This window comes from Gallus gallus, chromosome 1 (assembly GCF_016699485.2).
Source record: "Gallus gallus isolate bGalGal1 chromosome 1, bGalGal1.mat.broiler.GRCg7b, whole genome shotgun sequence".
NCBI lineage: Eukaryota > Metazoa > Chordata > Aves > Galliformes > Phasianidae > Gallus > Gallus gallus.
Genome location: NC_052532.1, coordinates 174,205,624 through 174,228,080, shown reverse-complemented (window position 1 = coordinate 174,228,080; position 22,457 = coordinate 174,205,624). Strand labels below are relative to the sequence as shown.

At 42.6% G+C, this 22,457-nt stretch overlaps 1 long non-coding RNA gene across 1 annotated transcript; it reads left to right on the top strand.

The window, feature by feature from the left end:
• The first annotated feature begins 1,194 nt into the window (after positions 1–1,194).
• Positions 1,195–22,076, top strand: LOC124417662. The gene is made up of 3 exons (XR_006933188.1): positions 1,195–1,306; positions 9,721–16,929; positions 17,879–22,076. It is a non-coding gene; the product is annotated as an uncharacterized LOC124417662 (long non-coding RNA).
• The last annotated feature ends 381 nt before the right edge of the window (positions 22,077–22,457 follow it).

Below are 22,457 nucleotides of genomic sequence, written 5' to 3'. Positions count from 1 at the left end.
TAGGTGGGCATACATCTTGTATGTGTCCCCTGGGTTATAACTTGCCAGATCTCTGAACTGGCATGTGTGCTGTGTTTTTTGTCTAAAAAATTAAATCATGTGTGTTCCATAATGAATAACTGGTCTTTAGGCCGGTGCTCCATTACTCTCTGGGATGCTCATAGGAGGTTTATTATTTACACTTCCACGTTCCCAGGTGGGTACCTACTGAAGGTACCTACTGAAGTGCAACAACGTCCAAATGCTGTTATGAAAGTCTCTGGTGAAATCTAACGCAACAGGGAGGGCAAAAGGGTGTGGGGAAAGTTGATGGAGGTGTCGTTAGGACAAAGCTTCCCAGAGTTGGATTCCTTGAGTGCTCAGAAATGATCAAGGGATTTTTGTAAGTCCCTGATTAGGTTAAGCAGACAGCCTACTTAGGAATGCAAATGAACAAGGATTTTAATGAAACACTAACAAAGCTCTCAGAAGTGGACACTTGCAGGCAGGCATTTTGGAGATGGCAGCGTAATGCCAATCTGCAGTAGGCTTGTATGGAAGGTCTGTGAGGAGCTGCAAGAGTGTTTCTGGAGGGGTGAGAAGGAGAAAGATGGTCAGGTAAGGCAGGTGGAGGGCTTGGCTTCCATGTCAGGGCTGAGGGTCGAGAAGGAAGGAAAATAACACAGGAACAGGAGTAAACTGGGGCCTTAAAGTAAAGTATGGACAGGCAACTTAATGCCTTAAAGGTGAAAACTCTGTGAGTGCCTGAATTAAAGCTGATTTCTGTAACTGTTAGTGCTGTGTTTTGTGTTGCTGTCTTCAGCAGTTGCTGAAGGAGCAGCAAGCATCACTGCTGAGTGAAACAGGAAGGTGTTGGCATGGGGAAGTCAGAAGAGCTCCGTGCTACTTTCATCACACTGCGCGTCCTGGGACTGTAGGCCTGTGACCAGGCCACCATGGATCGCTCGCTTCTCCGTGCGGGGAACCGCTGAGGACACCCGCTGAGGCCTGGAGCCGAGAGAGGGGCGGGCAGCAGAGGCCGTGCCCGCTCCCTGTGGGCGGCAGAGAGGAACGCGGGAAGGCGGGAGGGTTGTGGGGCGGCGGCGGCCGGCAGGTGGCGCCGCAGTCCCCGTGCGGGGAGGGGCGGGGCGGGGGGAGGGGCGGGACGCGCCCCTTCCCTGAGGTGATAACGGTCGCCTGAAGGGGCGGCGAAACGGCTGAGCGCGGCTGCAGCCGGGGGGTGCTGAAACGAGTGTGCCCTGATCACAAGCACGTGATTGTCGTTAAAAAAAATAATGGAAATTAACAGAAACTTAAGGCTGTCATGGTAAATTGCTTCTAGCTGCTCTTTAGGGTGGAAGCCTTTTTCCTTGCTTTTCCTCTAGTTTACTGACTTTTTTTTTTTCTCTTTTATTTCTCTAATCGCGTGGGGAAAATTTGACCAGCTTATTTGCTTTTCAGAGGGTCACTTCTTACCCTCGATAGAAAACATATTAAGGAAATAATACCTTTTAAGTACAGTATTTCTCAAGAAAATGGTATGAGAAACTAAAGTTCTGAAAACAAGCAGCCAAAACAGATGCTGGGAGGAGATTCATAACCTGATTGAAACATCTGTTTCAGTTTTATGTCATAGGAATATAGAAATTGACTTCAGTGAGGAAATGACCTTCCTATTACATAGACAGTCATCGGATCAGTAAGTGGAGCCCCGCTGTTGGTGTTCTGTTTAATGACATAAGTTACTGAGGTAGCAATGAAGTGCCATAAAAATGGTCCAACAACTAAGGAAGGAAACAGGTGCAATATTTACAGAGGAAAAACTCTGGTAGATGTGAAAATATACATATCAAAAATTATCCTAATATGAGGTTGTTTTTTTTTTTTTTTTTCCCCAATTTTGATGAAGCTAAAAGATAATCTAATATCAGGAAGCTACTTGTATTAATTCATCCTGTCAATCATAGGTCTCCTAACAGTAAAGCAGCTAAAATGGGAACCAGAGGGGAAGGTCTGTGTGGGTCCCTATTGCTGGGTCCAGTAGGATGGACCACTGACAGTCTTGTGTGACTGTGATGAAGTTCAGGTTGATGCTGGCCTGTTCTGAAGAGAGCAACACTGTTTTCAGTGCTGGCTGCACAGCATTCAAGACTGGCCACCCCCTCTTAGTAGAGATGGCTGTAGGAGGTCTCCAAGCTGAGATGGTCCTTCCTGGCTGTTCAAAGCTGTACAGTGGCATAGTGAAGACAAGGGCTCTGCTGTCCCTATGGGAGGCCCAGGATGCATCAGAAAAAAACAGAAAAACAGTTCTTCCACACAAAGCTGTTCAACTGCCTCCCTCCCCCCCCCCCTTCCCCAGTGAAGTGTGCTGTTCTGGAAGCACTGTGCTCCTGTGACTCTGGGGGGTTTCCTGCCCCCCCAGGCTGAGTGTAGGAAGTGAGGTACGCCCCTGTTTCCATGCAAAGGAGCAAAATCAGCCCCCCTCCCCCAAGAGCAATGAGGATGGAGCAATTTTTTTGTGTGTTTGCATCAGTTGTGCAGTGGGCATAGATGACTTCTCTGCTGTTATTATCCAGAATTAAGAAACCTGCTGATGCTTTTTGTATTCTTTAAACACTCTCCTGTAGAGGGAATATCAAGGAGAGATAGAAGAGCTAATTACCCTACTTCCTTGCTGCCCGATTTCCTCTCTGATTAAACAGGGCTGACACATGCTTTGCATGGAGATTAAAGCTATTTTATCATGGCAAATGATAATTAGGCTGACCACCTAGTTCTCCAGAGGCTCCAGTGAGCCCAGTGAATCTTTGATTTGACATACATGGCAGAAACTGAATGTTGGTCATTTTATATTTCTTAGCTGGCAGAAGCAGTTTTGAGAAGGCAAAATTTCTAAATCACTTCTACTTTTCTGTCCTGTTTTCACCAAGGAATCTTAGGAAGCAGGAAGCCTGGTCTGGTGGTTGGCGACCCTGCACATAGCAGGGGGGTTGAAACTAGATGATCATTGTGGTCCTTTTCAACCCAGGCCATTCTATGATTCTATGAATAATAAACTCTGTGGAGGAAGTTAGCTTTCCTGAAGCAGTACCACATTAAAGGAAAAAAGAAATTCTTATTATGATAGCAAGTTGTACTGAAATGGACCTGAACCCAGGCCACATATGTGTTGTTGGGCTCCATTTGTCACTCCTTCATCACCTCTGTGATGGTTTGGCACCAGCTTCCAGCACTGTGACAGGCTTTTTGTGAAGGACCTCTCAGGTTCCAGTCTCCAGTCAGGCTGTGACCCATCTCGGTTAAACTTAGTTTGCCTCTCTGAAGGATGGGTACCATAGCAGAACTCCGGAGTGAAGCATACATCAGAGAGTCTTGCAGAGGCAGGATAGCTCACCTCTTTCGGGCTAGTGCCAGCTTTCTTCCTTTTTACTTTCTTAGAAGCGGGTGTGTAGAGACAAGCTGAATTGGTCTCTGCATTTCAGGTGAATGTTTAGAACAAGAACACCGACACCTGCTCAGTCTTACTTTTCAAAAGCTTCCTGGAGTCTCCTGCTCTCTAGCGTTAGGCTCCATCACAGCTTGACTGTTAGCAAAGATGCCTGCAGTGTATACAAAGCTTTGAGAAGAGAAGAAAGATGAGAGGACCTGCAAAACTCACTGCACTTGCAAACTGTGAGTGCCTTCTCCACATTTTCAAAGTTTCAAAGCCCAGGTCTGGGCTCCAGAGTGTCAGCACTGTCTCATCTCTGCCAAATACAGAGAGCGTAGAGCTTCTGTGTTCAGTGTGCTACTACTCAAGTGGTAGCAGTATTTCTTTCGGTTATTCCACTGTTCTACTGGCACCTGTGTGCTTTTCCTCTTTGACCTCCTATGCCCTTTTCAGAGCTGCTGCTTGCTAGAATCTCTCTGTTCCACAGTGTCTATATTGGTCCCAAATACGTGGCCTTATGCTTGCATGCACTGATTCCCAATCAAAGTGGAGCTTCTTCTGTCAGCCTCTGGCTTTGAGCAAGATGAGAGTAGGGGATGTGCCCAACCTCCACTGATTAAAAAAAAAAAAAAAAAACAAAAGACAGAGATTTAAACTAGATTGCAGTGTCTCCTGAGCTATCTGGGAGCAAAGTCTGCTTTAATAATCTGACTCCTATTGGAGCTAATAGAATGAATGGTTTGAAGTGCTCCTTTGCAAACTTGTCTTCTCAATTAAAAACAAAACAAACAAACAAACAAACAAAAGGCATGAAAATAAGCATAGGAAATATTTCAGGCTTCTATGAAGAAAGCCAAGGAGTGCAAATGCACCTTGCATTTTTCCTTCTGATCAGGTTGTTCTGTTCAAGATGTGACATGGAGCCAACTTAGAGTCGTGAGGCTTCATTTCTCAGAGGTGAGAAGATCTGAACAGAGGAGACCATGAAAAAGGGCCAGGTACCAAGTGTGAGATACTGAGTATCAAATAAAACCTAGGCTCCCCTGCCTTTCCTGTGCTCAGTCTTCTGTTCAGGCCGAAGTAAAGTGGGATAGTGTTGAAACAATGAGATATGTTGTCCGTTTAAACCTCAAATCTTGCACAAGGGAGACTGAGTACTGCATCTCAGCCTGCCAGGTGAGTATTCCTCAGAACACCAGGGTTCAGTGTTCAAGTCTAAGCTGGAGCTGCCCAACGTACTGGTAAGATCAGCCCTTGTTCCCACGAGGAGCACAGTTCTGTGCTGTTTTATTAAGGGGACAATAAGAACCACAAGGTTTGGCCGTTGTTGTAATGCTACAGGTTTACCAAGTTCAAGGGTGGAAAAACAGCAATAGGGATGGGTTGATGGCGAGAAATAGTGTGAGCAGCAGCTGTGACCTCCCAAGCTAAGTGGGAGAGTTTGCAGGAGCACGAAAGTACTCCCATTAGACCAAGCTGTTCTTCAGACTGCTGGAGAACTGTTTACTTGCTCTGCTCATTGCCTCTGGCCAATTTAATCTTGAGAGTATGCCTGCCTTGTTCTCTGCTTTGATCTCTTTCCTTCTGAGGGAAAACACAAAGATATTATTAAGATAAATTAGTAAAGACAGCGCAGGAATTGGGTGGGAAATGCTGATCATCATCTCCCTTGGAGATAAAGTAGTCCCCATGCTCAATCAATTCAGGGTATGTAGCAGTCCTGAATGACTGCTTTGAAACATGGGAAAAACAATGGTGCTCTAGGAATTGATTGTGTTTGGCCTAATTACAGAAGACCTTTGCATGGGAGTATTTAGAAATGAATTAGAGATAGTGCTAGAAATGTGCAGAACAGGTTAGCATGAGCTGAATAACCTGTAAGCTGCAACATTAGATCTCTCTGTGCAGGCCTGGTTTTATTAATTGTTGTAAGCAAAGGAGCATAAGAACTCTGGAGAAAAATGCTATAGAAAGCTTAGTAAAGAAAAACACATGGGAGTGTCTGAAACATGTGGCAGTGTTTCTGTCTGAGAATGGCCCTCAGGAATCATTTGGTTTTGAACAAAATGAATGAAAGGTGCAGTTGTTTTTGTTTTGTTTTGCACGTGCAGTGCCTTCGTGCGGAGATAACAGCCCCATTTGGGAGCACATAGGTTAAGGTGGCAAACTTGAGCCACTGAAGATCATAAATATCCTAAAAAGAGAAGATGAGTTCCTGAGTTATTCTGAAGAGAGAAAATTAATAGCATCAGATACAGAGAAGACTCAGATAATAATTTCTCTAGGAAAGCTCTGACTGAGTCTCAGCGTACAGCTGTAATTCAAACCACCCATGTAACAGCTTAGGAATTACTCTGCAGTAATTTCAAACTCTAGAAATACCACTAAGAAACAATTGCTTATTGCCATAATTTTTCCTAAACGGTACAGCAAACAACGCTTTGCATATTGCCTATTTACAAGGTTCAGTCTAAATTTGAGGTATGATACAGTGTAATTAATATCTTGCTGCTGTGATTTTTATGATTTATGAAAGTCCACAGATGTTTAACGGCACGGAGCTGAAATGCATACATCAGAAGCAGCATAAAGCACCAGGGTACACTGTAGGTAATCCAGCGCGTATAGCAATGTTTGTAATGTCGCATTGAAGTATTAGGGGATCTAACACTGTTAACAACAACAGAAAAGGCTTTTTTTCTTTTTTCCTGTGGTAATTCAAGTGCTTTGCTTTGACCTGCAGGCCTGATGCAGAGTGAATTTCCAAGCAAATGTCAGTGGGTGGAAAACCGGAGCATCTAAGCTCCTGCTTAGAAAAACTTGCACTGTAGGGAGCAGTGATGAGTAATTGTGAATGTAGGCTTCTCTGCGTTTTTGTTTTGGAACCAAATAGAGATAGCAATATAACTGGGACCAGTCAGCATGGGAGGAACCAAGGATTTGAGGAAACCCTTCCTGGAAATCAACTGAATTGGCCATGGTTGTGACCTTGAACTTCCAGTTAAGCATAGCTGACTTTTCAGGTGCTTGGAATTCCATTGGCATCCAAGTTTTCTTCAGTCTGGTGTAAAATGAGGAAGAGGTGCACTGAGCACAAACAGGATGCGTTGCTGAGGTGCAGGAGTTAGTATGAGATTGTGGTAGGGAGCTGCACAGCAGGAACCAGATTGAAGTTGGCAAGATCAGGACTAAGTGAAAAACAATAAAGGAGGCACAGCATGAAGCACTGTGATTTTCACCTCCTTCATCTTTTGCCTAAGGCTTTTCCTGGAAAGATGCTGGTGAAAAGCACACCATCTCCGTGCTCTCTTCCGGAATGTGCTTGGCTTGCAGAGGAAAATGGAAGGAAGGAGGGGAGAGCAGCTTTACTTGTGTGATGTTACAGTGCAAATTTAAGGAGTCCACCTCAGAAATGGCAAAAAGGTGACTCGTGTGGATAATAAAAGTAGCTTGCATTTAAATCGATGTTTTATCTATAGCCATTGATATGCTTTGTTGTAAGAGCTTAACTGACAATACAGCTGTAATTTGACGGATGATCAGCCCCAATCACAGACTGCCAGTGGCTCACTCAAGGTCATGCAAGGAACTGCTGTGGAACCAGGAAGACAACCCAGCTAAGTCTACTGCTAGGTTTAGGGATCTCCTTATGGCTCAATACTAAGAAGCTATTCCTTGTATGCTCCTATGCTTTTGCTTGGGCTGAAGTAGAGCATGGAAAAGCCAGTCACCTTTGTTTTCTGTCTTCAGACCAGACTGACTCTTCAAGGTAGGAGGACAATGATAGCCATCAGTTAGCATAATTGGGTGTCGCTGGTAGGAAGAAGTTAATTGCTTCCAACTAAAAATGAAGTGACTACAGAGAGGAGCCTGAATAAGCCATGTTCCCTCTGCAAGTCTTTGTGACTAGGTGATACACATCCATCCATGGTTTTGTAGGCTGTCACACATCCAAGCTTTGTGTAGCCCTGTAGCTCAGTACTTACTGTATTCATGGTAACACACAAGGGGCCAGAGGTAAAGCTCCAGGACTTGTTGGGCTTTGTCTGGGCTTGTCATGGCCTGCCTGGAGCTTTGCTTTCGCTTGTTGAGCTGTGGCAGCTGTTTTCGAAAGATCAGATGACAATTGTCCATTTGTTCTACTTCTGCTTAGCTTTGTACAGTTGTGTGACGTGGCGATAATTTTTATGTAGCTGAGAATAACAAGTAGGTATTTTATTTAGAACAAAAAATGTAGGGCCCTAGCAAAACAGTGTGGTGTGGAAGGCTGTGCACATAGCAGAGGCCTCAAAAGGGAAACCACAGGATGCACTGCAGAGATGTGCAGATACAAGATGGCAGTAGAGGACATGAGATGATAGTTGAGACCTCAGAGCTATAAATAACTCATCAGTAGTCAATTACTAATAGCTGAAAAAAGGCAGAGCTGGGAACTGGGTAAAACTGGGTTTCATTGTCACAAACAGCAAGTATCCAGGCTGTGTAAAACCTCACGTACAGTATGAAGCTAGCAACAGTAGAACCCAGAGGGGCAGTGGAGAAAGGAGACTTGAACAGTGAAGAAGGGATAGGAACGAAGGAATGAAGAGGTGTGTGTAACAAGTGTTTTACCTGTGTCTTTAGTGAGACTTTAGTGAGTGTTCTCTTGCTCTTTTTTTTCTTCTATCTTTTTCTATAAGAATTACATTAGGACTAATAATAGTTCACTGCTTGTCAGTAAAAGCTCAAATTACACTAACGGTACAATTTTGTGTTTGCTCATAAGGTGTATTTCTTCTGGTCCATATCAGGATTTTGACCATAACATCTTGCTCAAAGTGCATCCACCGTTCAGAATACTCAGTAAAAAGTTATGGAGGTGAAACAGCTCAGACATTCCACCAAGTCAGTACTACATGTTTTCCTTAGGCATTTACTTACAAGAAAATAAAGTGCTTATTTGTTCTGTAGGAGGTGAAACAATGTAGTAAAATACTGAAAAGACATGCCTGTGATGCAGCAGTTTCAGTCAAATATATATTCTTTTCTCAGGATGTTTGTTATCAGCACTTCAGGAAGCTTTGCAAAAGGTTATTTACTCTACACCATATGTTTTGGGGGGAAGGGGAGGTGAATGCATCACTACTTAAGAGAAAAGCTCAAGGTCTTTTTTTCTTAATTGATTAATCCATTGCATACAGTAAATATTTCAGATATTTCATGGGGCTGTATTTTGAATATAATGCATTGTATTGTATTTTGCATCATAACATGGATATGCTATAGGAATAAAACAAGATTTATTTTCATTTTTAGAGTATGATGTTGAATCAAATACCTTCGTAATGCAGTTTGGCACATATACTGTGACTATATTTCCCCTGAGCAATTATGTATATTGACATACATTCTCATAGAATAAGTCCCTAACAGAAAAGTTTTATATGTAATTTAGGACAACCTGGTGGATTTATTGAAATATGTCCTCATCTTCCAGATCAGTTTAAATGTACCACTTGAAAAATCTTCTAGCAAATCAGTCAAATTTGCCAATAGTAAAAATCTTTGTTTGATGAATTTTAGTGACAAAATTTGATTCAATGTAGAGAGATGGCTATTAATTAAGCTTTGGTTTCAATTTTGACAGTGCAGCTTTTGGTTATCCAAGTAACTTCCCGTTAAGATACAACATAAAAATTTACCACTGAGAAAAAAATGTTTTAAGCACAGGATTACTCTGAGAAATAGAGTTCTGGATTGATTTCTGCTGTCCAACGTGGAGCATTTTGTGAAGTGAGATGTCAGATCCTTTCCCCACATCTCACTTCCACACGCAAACACCTTGGCTTCTGAGCTGCAGCTGCTTATGGTACCTGGCTCACCACTTCATACTGCAGCACTGGGATTTCAGCCCACAGAAAGTAGGACAAGCAGTGGTGGTGGGAGGATGTTTGGATTTACTAACAAGATATCGTGGCTTTGCAAAGTGCAGGACTGAAGAAGTTAGCCGAAGAGCCCATAAAGATACAAGGACGCAGCGAGACGGTGGCCAGCTGTCCTCATTAGCTATTGCTGAAGCTGCACAGAAAAATTTAATTGTGGATTGTGTAATGATAGGTTGCATCAACTAATTTTGCTTAGAGTGCATCAATCTCTTCTCCTCTGCCCGCCCCTGTGGTACTTCTCCAATGGCCTCTGGAAATGGAGTTACCAGTTCTTATGTGTCTTCCATGTGATACGAAACGTAGCTGAAGATGAGAGCATAACTGGAGAAGTTCCAGTATTCATTGCTCTTTCTCTCTCTCTCTCTTTTTTTCCTTCCTGGCCTGCAGATGCCTTCCCATCCAAAGGATATCTTTACAGCATCTATCACCTCACTGAACGCAAAGGAAAACAGAAGCTCTGCATTACTGAGCAGCGATGGCAACTCCATAGCAAAGTGATTTGCTGTAACTATGCTGTGTACTCTTAAAAGGAACTTTGGTATGCTTGATGCATCTCAGCAATAACATTGGATTATATTTTTTATTCTGGAATTCCTCTTGACTGCAACAAACATAGACGATCAATTCATGACAGAAAATGTAATTTAATGCAAGTCTTGAAGCTGCCTAACGGACAAAAAATAGCCATTAATTTTTATTTTATCTTCCCTGCTGTTCTTGATGGTGCCCTCTGCAATGGGCCACAGCTCTCCCTCAGACAGTGTTTGCTACCATGGGATCTTTCTTGCTAAGCCACAGACCGGTTCTGTTGGTGGGGCACGGGCTGCATCTCCTTAAAGGCCTGCCCACACTTCAGCCTTGTATCAGAATCAAAAGAACTTCCTCCGGTGTTTTTGGTGCCCTCTGTACTCACAGCTGTCCCCGGACTTTTGGATCATGCTTGAGAATTTGACAGAGCCTCTTAGGGCTTCACAGAGATATCCTATCTGTAGAGCCTGTCATAGGATGGGAGTTAAGCGAGTGACTGTTTTTGCACTCGGGGAGACAAAATTATGTCCTGAAGCATGGATGAGTTGTATCTGGTGTTCTGGGACATATTCAGCAGGCCATAGACTACCCACTAACTGTCCTTACCTAGAGGCTATAAACCTCACTGGAGCTGCTAGCCTGCTGCATAATATTTATGGCAGATGCAGCTCAGAGAGGTGTTCACAGCACGGAGCTGCAATACATAGCCATTTCAAATAGGAGTATAGCTGTGAGCTAATGGAAAATTAGAAGCAAAACAACCAAGCTTCTTGTTGCTGTATAAGCTCAGCACTGCCTGAATCTCTTCTTCCACCAGCTGTCTTTGCTCTTTGGATTCCTGTTCACCTTCCTCCTGCCCCTGCCCCTCCTTCTGCTGTTGGCAATGTAAACAGCCTCTGTCCTGGCTCTTGTCAGTGAGAGCAAGAGAAAAGAGCTGTTCTTTTTGTACAGATCAGACACGGTAGTACCATAAGGAAAAAGCAAAGGCTGCCTCTTCCTTTTGTTCTGAGCATCCCGTGACATCCACAGATTGACCGAGCTGTTGCCTGCTGCTTGCTGTGTGTGTCTGTATGGAAATGTGTCTGGGTAAGGATTTTTCTGCTCAGCCTTGAAAGTGGCAAACGCTGGACGTTTGTCTTGGTATCAAAGAGAAGCTGCATCCTCCTCCTTTTCATCAAGGAATGTGGGCCCCCTGACTCACCTGCCTTGTGAACTACCTGAAACACAGCCGATGGATAGCACCTGTCAGCACGTTTCAGTAGATAGCTCCAGAGAACACAAAACAGTTTGAATAACTGTCTCTCTCTCTCTCTCCGGTGCATCAGGAAAGAGCGATTAAAAAAACAAATCCAACAAAACAACTGGAGATGAAAGACTGCTGAAGCCTTAGGACGTTTTATTTCTTTTCCTTGGGGCAAATGCAAGTCTCTTTCTTACAGTAAAAACATTTTAAGCTCCTGTTTTAGTGACAATACTTCTGAGGCTTCCCTGGAGAGCTTATTTTGTAATTTAATAGATGCCACAGTTGGGGATTTTTTTTTTCTATATTCTAATTTATAAAGCACTCTGTGTTTTTCACCTTTAAAGCCCATTACAGACATTAAATAACCTGTGGATGGTCACTGAGAGGTAGCTAAGCCACCACCTCTCTTACCCTGAGTCTATTAATAACCCTGTGGGAGCTCCATTCAACTTAACTCAGGGTTGTTTTTTTGGTTTTTTTTTTTTGCAGTTAAATGAGAATTTGTATTATGCTAAAATGGTAGGTTAGGCACAAAAGATGTTTCTTTCTTGTGTTCTCTTTTTAAACCATATACAACGTGCTCATCATTTCAGATGTTTCCTAATGTTCCGCCTTCGTAGCACTGTTCTTTTTCCTGTTGCATCTCATTGTTCTTCACTGTACCCTAAGTTACACCTCTTCACGTTAAGGTGTATGAGGTGTGCATGGATGATTATCTGATGTGGCCTTGTCGCTGTAGGGCCAGCTCTCTTACCCTTGTCCTGTTGAGCCCACCCTCCTGAGCTTGGCCATCTTTTACCCTGGCATCGAACTTGTCTGACACCTCCAAGGAGCAGCTTGTAGCCACATCTGTGTTTCTTCTTTCCTGCCAGCAGCAAAAGTTTCTTCATTGCCCAAGACAGCTAGTGAAATTGCTGCTGTCTGTCCTTCATCCTTCATGCCACTTCATGTGGAAGGGCAACTCTGCTGCAGCTCAAGCTGAGAGAAAATTTCTCTGTCTTAATACCTGAGAAATATGTCAGAAAGATGCGTCTGATCCGTTTGTGGCCATCAGTGGGAAGGAAAGAGTGCAAAGATGTTCTGTGATTGTTAAGAAACTGAAAGTCTTTCTTTACTCCTGCTGAGTTGCCCTTGGCCAGCCTGCATCCTTGTCCTTGTTCTGGTGCCTGAGCCATAGGAAGAACAATAACATCTTAGAACGTCTAGAGTTGGAAGGGACCCATAAGCTCCTGGTTTCACACAGGACCACCCAAAAATCAAATGCTTCTTGAACTCCACCAGGCCCGGTGCTGTGCCCGCTGCCCTTAGGTGTCAGTTCCAGGGCCCAAGCACCTTTCAGTAAAGAACCTTTCCCTAACCCCTCCCCTGACGCAGCTCCATGCCGTTCCCTCGGGCCCTGTCGCTGTCACAGAGAGCAGAGCTCAGCGCTGCCCCTCCGCTCCCTGTGAGGAGCTGCAGCCGCCATCAGGCCTCCCCTCAGCCTGCTCTGCTCTGGGCTGAGCACATCAACGGACCTCAATTGCTTCTTGTGTATCTTGCCCTCTAGGACTTTTGCCACCTTCATAACCCTCTTTTGGATGCTCTCTAATAGTTTTATGTACTTCTTTTTACTGTAGTGCATCAAACAGAGAGGATGGCTGCCTGCACAGCACTGTGCCCTCTGCTTTCTTCTCGGGCATGGAGCCAATGCCAACAGGATTTGAAACACAGTGACTGGAATTAAATGTTTCAGGTCAGAAAGTCTGGGAGGCTGCTTTTGAGGGTCATGAGGTGGCCCTGTCTCACCCCTTTGGCAGCTTGGCCAGGGCCCCAGAAAAAAAAAAAAGCATCTATTACACTTCGCTGCTCACATTCAAGTGCGTGTATGTTTAGAGTAGTTTTGATGCATAGGTGTTACATACCTGTTCTTGACCAGGACAGCAATCACCTCTCATCAAGCAGCTGTTAGTGCTGCATGCTTTCAGGCAAGACTTGCTCATGCCTTGCTGGTGTAAGTTGTTCTAAATGACTGCTACCTTACAGTGTGTACATGGATATAAATAGCACTGGCTTTTCAGCCATCACGTTGCATGCTGAGCACTTACCTGATAGCAGGCAAACAACCAGTACGTGTAAGTAGGCAAATCAAGGTAGTGATCAAAAGAGCATTTGTCCACTTTGTTTGCCGGTAATTTCTCTTATGGATTGTGCTGTCATTTAACATGTAACAAGTGCCTGCGTATTCAGCTTGTATCACTCCAGATGGCCGGTTCTTTCATATTTCATAGTCTTGTATTTTAGGGCTGTATTTAAAATTGTTACTTTCTTAATAGTTAACTACAGGACAAAATTACACACTGCCTCAAGCCCAGTAAATAACTTCAAGGAATACTTGCAGTAGGACCTTGACTTTTTAATGTTGTAGGCTGCCTTCTGTTTTTGCTTGGGTAAGCTTGCACAGGGAAGAGCCATATGTTGCTCTGACACACCTGGCAGAGCAGATCAGAGTTTAGGCTGATGTTATATTTCAGGTCATTTGGAATACACAGTTTCAGTCACTGTTACAATCAGATACCAGTCAAAGACTGAAAGAAAAACCATCAGTGTATATGGACTATTAGCTAACGTTCTCTGCTCAGTGCCACAGAATGAAATGCTGGCCACCAGTATACTGACCACAATACTGGCATTTAATTTTTGGGAAGATAATCTTGGATTAAGGCCTTTATTCTGCACGGTTTCACTGGTAGCACATGCATTCCATCGGCACCTCCTCTGGGAGGACTGCACTTAACTTTTGTTTTGTCAGGAAGACTGATGCCAGCCCTCCTTAGCATTGCAAGCCAGTATATTCCACTGACAAAATCCTTAAGTCACACTGCAGTAGCTGTTGCAAATAGGCCTTCGGAAGCTATTGCACAGTGCCAGACCCTGCAGTGTGAATACCTGTTCTGGGTGAAAGTAATGGTCTGGGAGGTTTTTTTTGACAAGTGGTAGAAACTAGTGGGATAGCTGGAGGTGCACCTCAATCCCATACTGGAAATCACACCCGGATGGGGATCCTGTGGCTGTTTAATGAAAACACTAGGTATTTTATACCTTCTTCTCTTTGACTTGGGGCTCTCTGAACTCTTGCTTCCATCCTTGGTATTTCCTAATCTCAAAATTAAGTACTTTCAGTACTTAATAGGGGCTGTAAGAAAGATGGGGAGGGACTTTATCAGGCAATATAATGACAGGATGAGGGGTAATAGCTCTAAACTAAAAGAAGGTTAAATTACATCAGACATTAAGAAGAAATTCTGTACTGTGAGCATACTGAGGCACTGCAAGAGATTACCCAGAGGAGCTGTGAATGCTCCATCCCTGGAAGTGTTCAAGGTCACTTTGGAGTGGGCTTTGGGCAACCTGTTCTAATGGCAGGTACCCCTGCTCGTGGCAGGGGGATTGGAACAGGATGGGCTTTAAGGTCCCTTCCAAACCAAACCATCCTGTAAGTCTATGAAAATCCATACCACTCAGCAACAAAGCCTTTTGAATAACTAGTTTACTTCAGTTGTTTACAGTAGCAAGCCTAAGGAAAGTAAAACAACTGCGAGCAAATTTAAATGGTCACATAAACTTGGTTTTCAGTGTTATTCTGATGTAGGGTGGGCAGACAGTTTCTGGGGTTATAAACCGAGTGGTAAAAAATGTATAGGCAGGTGATCATTCAAATCAAATGCATGGTACGTATCAAATGATCTTAGCAGTTAGTGTTTAATCTGTATGAATTTTATGATTAACTTTGTAATGTAAATAGGAAAACTGTCACGTTTTGAATTTTCATTAAAAGTCTCCAGAATGAAGGAGCTGACCGTTGTTCTGTGGTGCAAGGCTAGGAGTTATAGATAATACTTCACTGTCTCAAAGGACTTGACTTGGAGTGTGTTTGTTGAATAGACATTGGTGACAGATATCCCTTAGGCTCATTGGCCTGACTGTGCCACTTATTCTCCGGCACTGTGTTTTTATGTATGCCTGCCCTGTGGAGAGCTGCTTTGCTTTTCCTGTCGTTTTCTTTAATCTCCCTCCCTGTGTTTGGCACTTTTGGGATGGAATAAAAGGATTGGAATCCCCTCTGCTTTCACTGAGTCTATCAGTATTTTTAAGTACTGTTATAACTAAACTATCTGGGCTGTTGAACGTAGACCCAGAAAGCTAGAAAAGGCTTAGAAAAGTCCCTGACACACCAGCTGGGACTGCTGAACTACACTGAAGGAAGTAAAGCAGAAGCTTAACTGGGTCATATCTGTTTATCATGTTTGGTTTATCCTTTCCTAATATAAACATCCCACATCAGTCAATCTTTTTTCAAATAAAACAGTGTCCATGCCTCCAGTAATTCTCCTTACCACTTCAGCTTGTGGTCTGACCTCTGATCATAGAAACAGAAATGAGTTAACTTACGTATTGAATAATATCAGTATAAAAGTGAGTTAAGTTAGATATGAACAATATCAGCCAGTGTTCAAACCTGGACCCTACCAAGTTTGATAATCACAAAGATTGATTTTTGCAGGGTTCAACAGGAATGAGACTGAAATGACTACTTGTTTTAGTGGGATGATAGTTATTGAAGAATGAGAAGTAAAGTTTATACATCAGAAAATCAGTGTGCTCTCATGAATCTTTAGAACTTTCATACTCCAGAACCATGGATTGTCTGATAATAGACCTCAGCTATAATGAGAATCCTAAAAGCCTACCTCCCTCCAGGCTGCATCAAGCCACAGAATGCTTCTCTTATACATAACAAAGTGATTCCAAAGTATCCTGCAGGAGGAACCACGTCCCAGATGAAAAAGGGCTGCTCTACCACTGCCCACTGCCTCTTGCCCTCATAGCTGATTGTCTTCTCTGTGACTACTCTCCAGCCAAGGAATTACCAACAAAGGGTCTGGAGAGAGAGAAAAAGAGTCCCGAACTTCTGACACTTCTAGTTCAAAGGCCATCAAATATCACGTGCTACCTCTACATAGTGGTAGAACAATAGAGGCAAAGGGCATTGCTGATGTGTTTCGTGAGGCATGAACTTGAAGCACTCAGTTAATACTCTTTCCATTACATTTGGTATTGCAGCTTTAAATTTCAAGTGTTAGATTTGCTCAGACGGTCAATATAAATAATTTAGAATATCGAGGGGAGTCATGAGAAAAGTATTTAGTGATTTTTTAGAAAGTACGCTTCAGAAGTTTTATATTTCTTTTTTTGCTGTGTTAATCCCTCATAAACATGTTTTCATTAGCATTCTTTTTTTGTCGAATACTAAGATTATCTCAAAATGAAGGTCATAACAAAAGCTTTATGCCATACAAAGCTGCAAAACAACCCTGCTTACTGAGTTTGCTAATTACTGCCAAACCTTACTGCAGAGATGCCAGTAAAAACAGCTATTGGAGATTTATTCCAAAAGACTATTGGAAAAACAGCCTCACAGTGTGCCCATGTGGACCCCAGGGTTGCATGGACATGCATCTGGAAATGTCTGGGGTTTGTGCATGAGGAATTGGAGAGAGAACAGAGAGATGAGAGTTACTCAGCCCTGCGCAGCACAGAGCTGCCGCTCCCAATGAACTTGGTTAGGGTGGAATATTTACAGCCCCAAAATCGAGTGTCCTGTTCAGTATAAAGAACTGTATTTTCATTCATTTCAAGCCCTCTGCATTTGTCACCTTCAACAGTTAATGAATAACTCTACAACTTCTTTATCCTCCATCCAGAATTGAGGCCTCTTTATGCAGGAAGAAAATGCATTTAATTCCCTTGTTACTTGTTGGCCCTGACGTACAGGCAGGAACAGAAAGGTACGTGCCTTTTCTACATGGAGAAATTGCAGAAGCTTGAGTATTTCAAGCTCATTTAAATCAGTTTCATTAGAGTAGTACAACCCATCTGGATGCACGAGGACTAGTTGGCCAGAGATATGGTAGGTGCCCCATTTCTGGAGACTTTTATGACTAGGCTGGATCAGGCCCTGGGCAGCCTGATCTGGTGGTGCCTGTCCCTGTTCACTGCAGAGGAGTTGGACTAGACGACCTTTAAATGTCCCTTCCAACTCTAAGGATTCTATGATAGTTAGCACCTGGCTAATCCTGGTTTTTCATCAGTGACTAGATGAAGCAGGTAGCTTCCTGTCTTGCAGCAGCAGTGCGTGCATGAATTGATTTTTCTAAACCTCATTGAAAACCTTTAGTAGAATGTGTAATAGAAATATATTATTTATGTGCCTTTTGCTGTGGTTTTTAAAAACATAACAGTTTACTGCATGACTCAAGCTGTAGTGATTATATGGCCTTTTAGCTCCTTGGGGGCAAAAGAGAGGCATTTTTTGGTTTTAATATCTAGATAAAGATGAGAAAATGTGCCTAGATTAATACAATTTGAGTGTGAAACAGTGACAGTGTTGTGTTATCAGGCTCTTAGCACCTGAACAGGCTGAACCGTTGCCGAAATTATCACTCAATTTTTAAAATAAATGTAATTTAGCTGGTGCTTGTGATCTGTAATTAACAGAGATTATCCAGTGAAGGATGAGCAGGTGTGGCTGTCTGGAGTGAAAGCAGTGAATTCCAGATGGTGCGTGCTGAACTTCCCCTCCTCTTTGCTCTGGGTGTGCGACCATATGGGGATCTGCTTTTGGTGCTTTTACATATGAGCCCGTCATCTTCACTAGGGGAGAGACAGAAACACAGACAAGGAATTGTTGCTGAAGCTAAAGTACCATGCTACTATTTTTCTTTTTTTTTCTCCCAGTCTCCTCTTGTGCAGCCAGCTGCTAGCTTTGGCCACTTGCTGACCCCAGACAGACAGATGACAACGTGGAAGTGAAGTGGCTGAGGAAGCAGAGTGTCTCAGACCCAGAAAATTCCTGCTTTTCGGTCTTGTGACTGTTTTTATTTTCTAAACACAGTTGCCTTCCTGCCTAGAAAAAAGAAATCTAGAAATTGTGGCTTTCAGTCAGTGCACAGACTGCTGGATTCTGCTGATGCTTTCTAAGGGACCTGTGACAGGTGTTGAGGAAAATCAAAGTTATCATCTCTAGGCTGACCTTCACCATACTGAAACCCTCAGTTTCTCTGGGGAATTTTCAGAGTCTCATATATTTAGAAAAGATGTAAAGCTGTTGTTGTGAATCATAGTTTCTGAGAGCTGTAAGAATAATGCTTCTATGGAAAATTCTGCTGAGTAAATGTGTATCCCCCATCCACCTCCTAATGCCACAAAATATGCAGTGCTAGATGCTTATTTTTATACAGATTGACTGCTTCTATATCAAATATTTCAATGTTTGTAAGTTAACGTTATTGCAGTAAAGGTTATTTGTTACATAATCCCATATTGCAATCCCATATGGATTAGAAATGTAGTATTCCAGTGACAGATTAAGCTCTGCATTTTGGTGATTTTACTAGATGTTAGTATTATGGTGCAGAAGTTTTGTTTACCCACCAAAACAAACACCTTTCCAGGAAGCGTGGGCAGCAGTCTAATCCTTCCATTATATTTTGCTTTATAAAATTTGTGTAGTCCCTAATTTGAGGTGTTTTTATAGACCAGGACTATTATGAAGTAGATCTGTGGGTAGGCTCACAAAGCATGTGGCAAAGTTGAGTAATACTCATTTTTTCTGATTACAGGGAAATATACCAAGGGAACAGCAATGCATTCCTGTACCACGCAGCATTTAAGATTCTTGCATTCAGTTGAACAGTAGAGGGACCAGACTAGTTAGCAAGTGCAGTAAATGATCACATCAGTGCTTTGAAAGTATTATTTAAATTTGGGCACAACTGTTTGGTTTACAGGTTGATTTTTAGAAGTTTCCTCCGTCAGGAGAGATCGGAGTAAACAAATGAGTATGGATGGGGTTCAACCACAGAATATGAGTGCAAGCGCAGCCTTGAAAGTCTGCGTTGTTTAAACTCAGGGCTCCCCATCATTTATTTGTAGCGAAGGAGGACAGACACCTGTTTGGATTTCTTTCCAGATTTCCTTAAATATGAGAACAATTTCAGATCTGGGATTTTGGTTTGGGCCCATTTGCAGTTTCGATGGTATACAGCTGTGGAAGAGCAATGACAGAAAGGCAAAGGTTACACAGAAGAGTAATTATTCATAGCTGTAATGCAAGAACAGACAGAATGTTGGTAAGGTTGTTTAGCAGCTGTATTCTCACAGTCCAAGCTCTGCTGTGATTCCATCAAGGATCTACTGTGCCTTCGGGTAAAGTAAAGCTATTCATGCTGCAGAGGGATGTCCTTGAATAGAAAGAGCTGGATTTTTCTCATAATAATAGCATAGTCACTAGTTATTTACTGCTATCTCTGATATATTTGATTAAACCAGCGCTGACATCATTAGGCTGCTTTTGAACCAGTGCTTTTTGCAAAAGCACCTTGTAACTTTACAGTTACTCACAGCTCTCACTGGCTGTCTTTAACCTCATGGCCATCATGGAAGGACTGATGGCTGGACCCAATGCTGCAGGCACTGATGTGCCAAGCTGTGACATCCCTGGTGTTCTCCACCTGAGTTAACCATTTGTGGCTCCCCATTGACCTATGCTCATCGGGACTCCTTGACAGAAACAGTGTTATAGGGATCCTAAGCAGAGATATTTTCAGTGTTTTTTGGCCTCAGAAGCCCATCCTATTCTCTCCATCTCTCCCTGCTGCTGTTTGTTTAGCAACTGCTCAGTGGCCATAATTCACGGGTAGAATATTGAGACAATGGGCATTGATTTAAACTGCCAAGTTGTAAAATGAAATGTTGTGTACCAGGAACTGTCTCAGAAGCTATGAAGACATTCAGGCAACTGTAGGTTAGGAATCTTTGCTGCCCATCCTGCAACAGTTGAAACCATACAACATGGTGGGAACATCCCATAAAGGAAAAGAGCAAATAACTGAGGCAGAAATGGCTTTGTAATTTCACTCTCTCTGTTTGAAAATAGAGCTAACAATACCAGCAGGAATTTGGGGTATGGAAAGCTCTGTATGAAAAACAAGTATCTGTACAGAACCTCAAAAACAAGCAGCATGTAGGCTGGGAGTAGGAAAAAGTTAACAGTGAAGTCACTAGTAAAAATAAGGCCATACTGTCTTAAATTTATCATATGTAGTGTTTCAAGGTTCTGGTATATAAGATTTTTCTCTTTTTCTGGTTGTTTAAAAAGTGTTTTTTTCGCCTCCTTTATTGGTTCAGTATGCGTGTGTACATGGAACTTTAATAGGAGTGAAGGAGTCAGAGAAAGATGGTAGGGAGGGAAGGGCAGATGAATCTCACCCTGTAGATATTAATATTTTTCTATATTTCAATTCTAGCAATAAGGATGATGGTTATCTTCTGTTGCCTGGCATAATGCATTCTGTGGTGTATGGAGCAAACAGTGGTTCTCTAGGGGACCTGGGCATGGCTCATCCACAGCCTGCATCACTGTTCTGAACACTGTGTATTCTCTTGTGTGGCATCACAGCTCATTGGTCCTGTGCTGGCTGTGCATCACCTAAGATTTTCTTCTTTTCTTCTCTCACACTACACCCACCACAGAATAGATCATTTGCATTGGAAACTTGTATGAGTAACAGTACCACTTCCTCCTTCAACTATTATGAATAAAAAAAACAAAGGCACCTAACTATAAATCATCCATGTGCAGCCCTTGAATTTAGAGGTTATGTGGTAGAGAGCCTTTGGGTGAAGCTGAGGGAATGGATAGCAAAGCAGATGTCATCATGTGTCTATCAATTACCCAAAAACGATGATATCATAGATTCTATAGGCAATTAGAGGAAATCTTTGGATCAGTTGCTCTCATCCTTATGGGAGATTCCAACTTCCCAGACATAAACTAGGAATACCATACTGCTGAGACAAGCAAGTCTGGGAAATTCCCAAAGCACATTGAAAATGATTTCCTGTTGCAAGTACTTAGTAACTCAGCTAGGAAAGGTGACCTCCTGGATCTGTTGTTAGAGAATAGGGAAGGGGAGAGGTGATGGTAGGTCGCTTTCTTGACCACAGTGATCACGAAATAGTTGAGTTCAAAATTTTTGGTGTAATGAGAAGAAGTTGGACAAAGTTGCCACCATGGACTTTGAGTAAATTTTAAGCTTCTCAGGAAGCTAATTAGCAGTGTTCCCTGGGATCTTCTCTAGAGGGTTTAAGGGTCCATGAGAGCTGGTCACTTTTCAAGAACCACATTTTAAAGGTGCTCACCAGTAGGAGAATGGAATTAAAACTATCAGAATATACAGCATACACGCCCTTCATTGCCAGTCTGTGCATCTATAGCCAGCACATCTGTTACAGTCTGTAGGTTGACCTAAACCTCCATGAGCTCTAATTAGCCTGCCCCTATAAAAGGGTCAGAAATAAAGAAACTCAGGTCTAACTGCTACAAGAACTGCTCAGCACGGAGCAGTGGGTTGCCAGTGCCTGCTGAGCATTGAGGAAAAGACGTGTCTGGTTATGGATCTACCCAGCAAAAACACTGTTCTGCTTCCCAAGTGGTACAGATCCCATTCAAGCTATCTGCTTTAACATCTCTGCATCAGGAAATAATCTCCTGTACCACCCTGAAATGACTCTTTGTGTTCATGTAGTAACCCCAGCAATTTCTACAGCAATGGTATTAGTTCCAATGGGAAGATTTATACATTAGTTTTCTCATTTTCCCAATGTTTTCTCTATCCAAGGTATCTGCTGTTCTGGGAATCAAAGACTGGTATAAACACGTGGGGAAATCTTTGAAAGAGTATCTCTTAATGTCTATACTAAGTGTCACTGTAGGGATGTGTTCAGAGCATCCAGAAGTAGAATGTGTCTTTTTGTAACTCATAGGATGTATTCATGAAGAGGTGTCCAAACAGACAACTGTTTTGTTGTTGTTGTTTTTGGTTTTTTTCCCTCAGAAGACTATGAACAGGCTATTACTAGAGGCAAAGGCACTGTGAACCTAATTAAATAAATACATTGTTTTGGAAGTCATCTTGTGGTAGATACCACAGGCAGAGATCTTTCCTGGCTCACTTCCAGATGTTAAAATTAAGGGAAAATACATACATACGGAGAGTAGTTTCAGAAGTTGCCATATAACATGCTGAAAATTGAGCATTTTTAGCAATCCTCCCCCCAGTTAACAGTGAATATTCACATTTGTTCTGAGATACTTCATCCTTTAAGCAAATTGCAGAGTTGCTGCAGTGTGATTTTTTTGTTTCAGGTAAGTAGGGAAGAGTCCTTAACACGAGACCAGTAATTTGGATAGATCTTCTTTTGTCCATGTTGCCTCTGGTTGTTGTCTAGTTACTTTACTTTGCTGTACCTCATT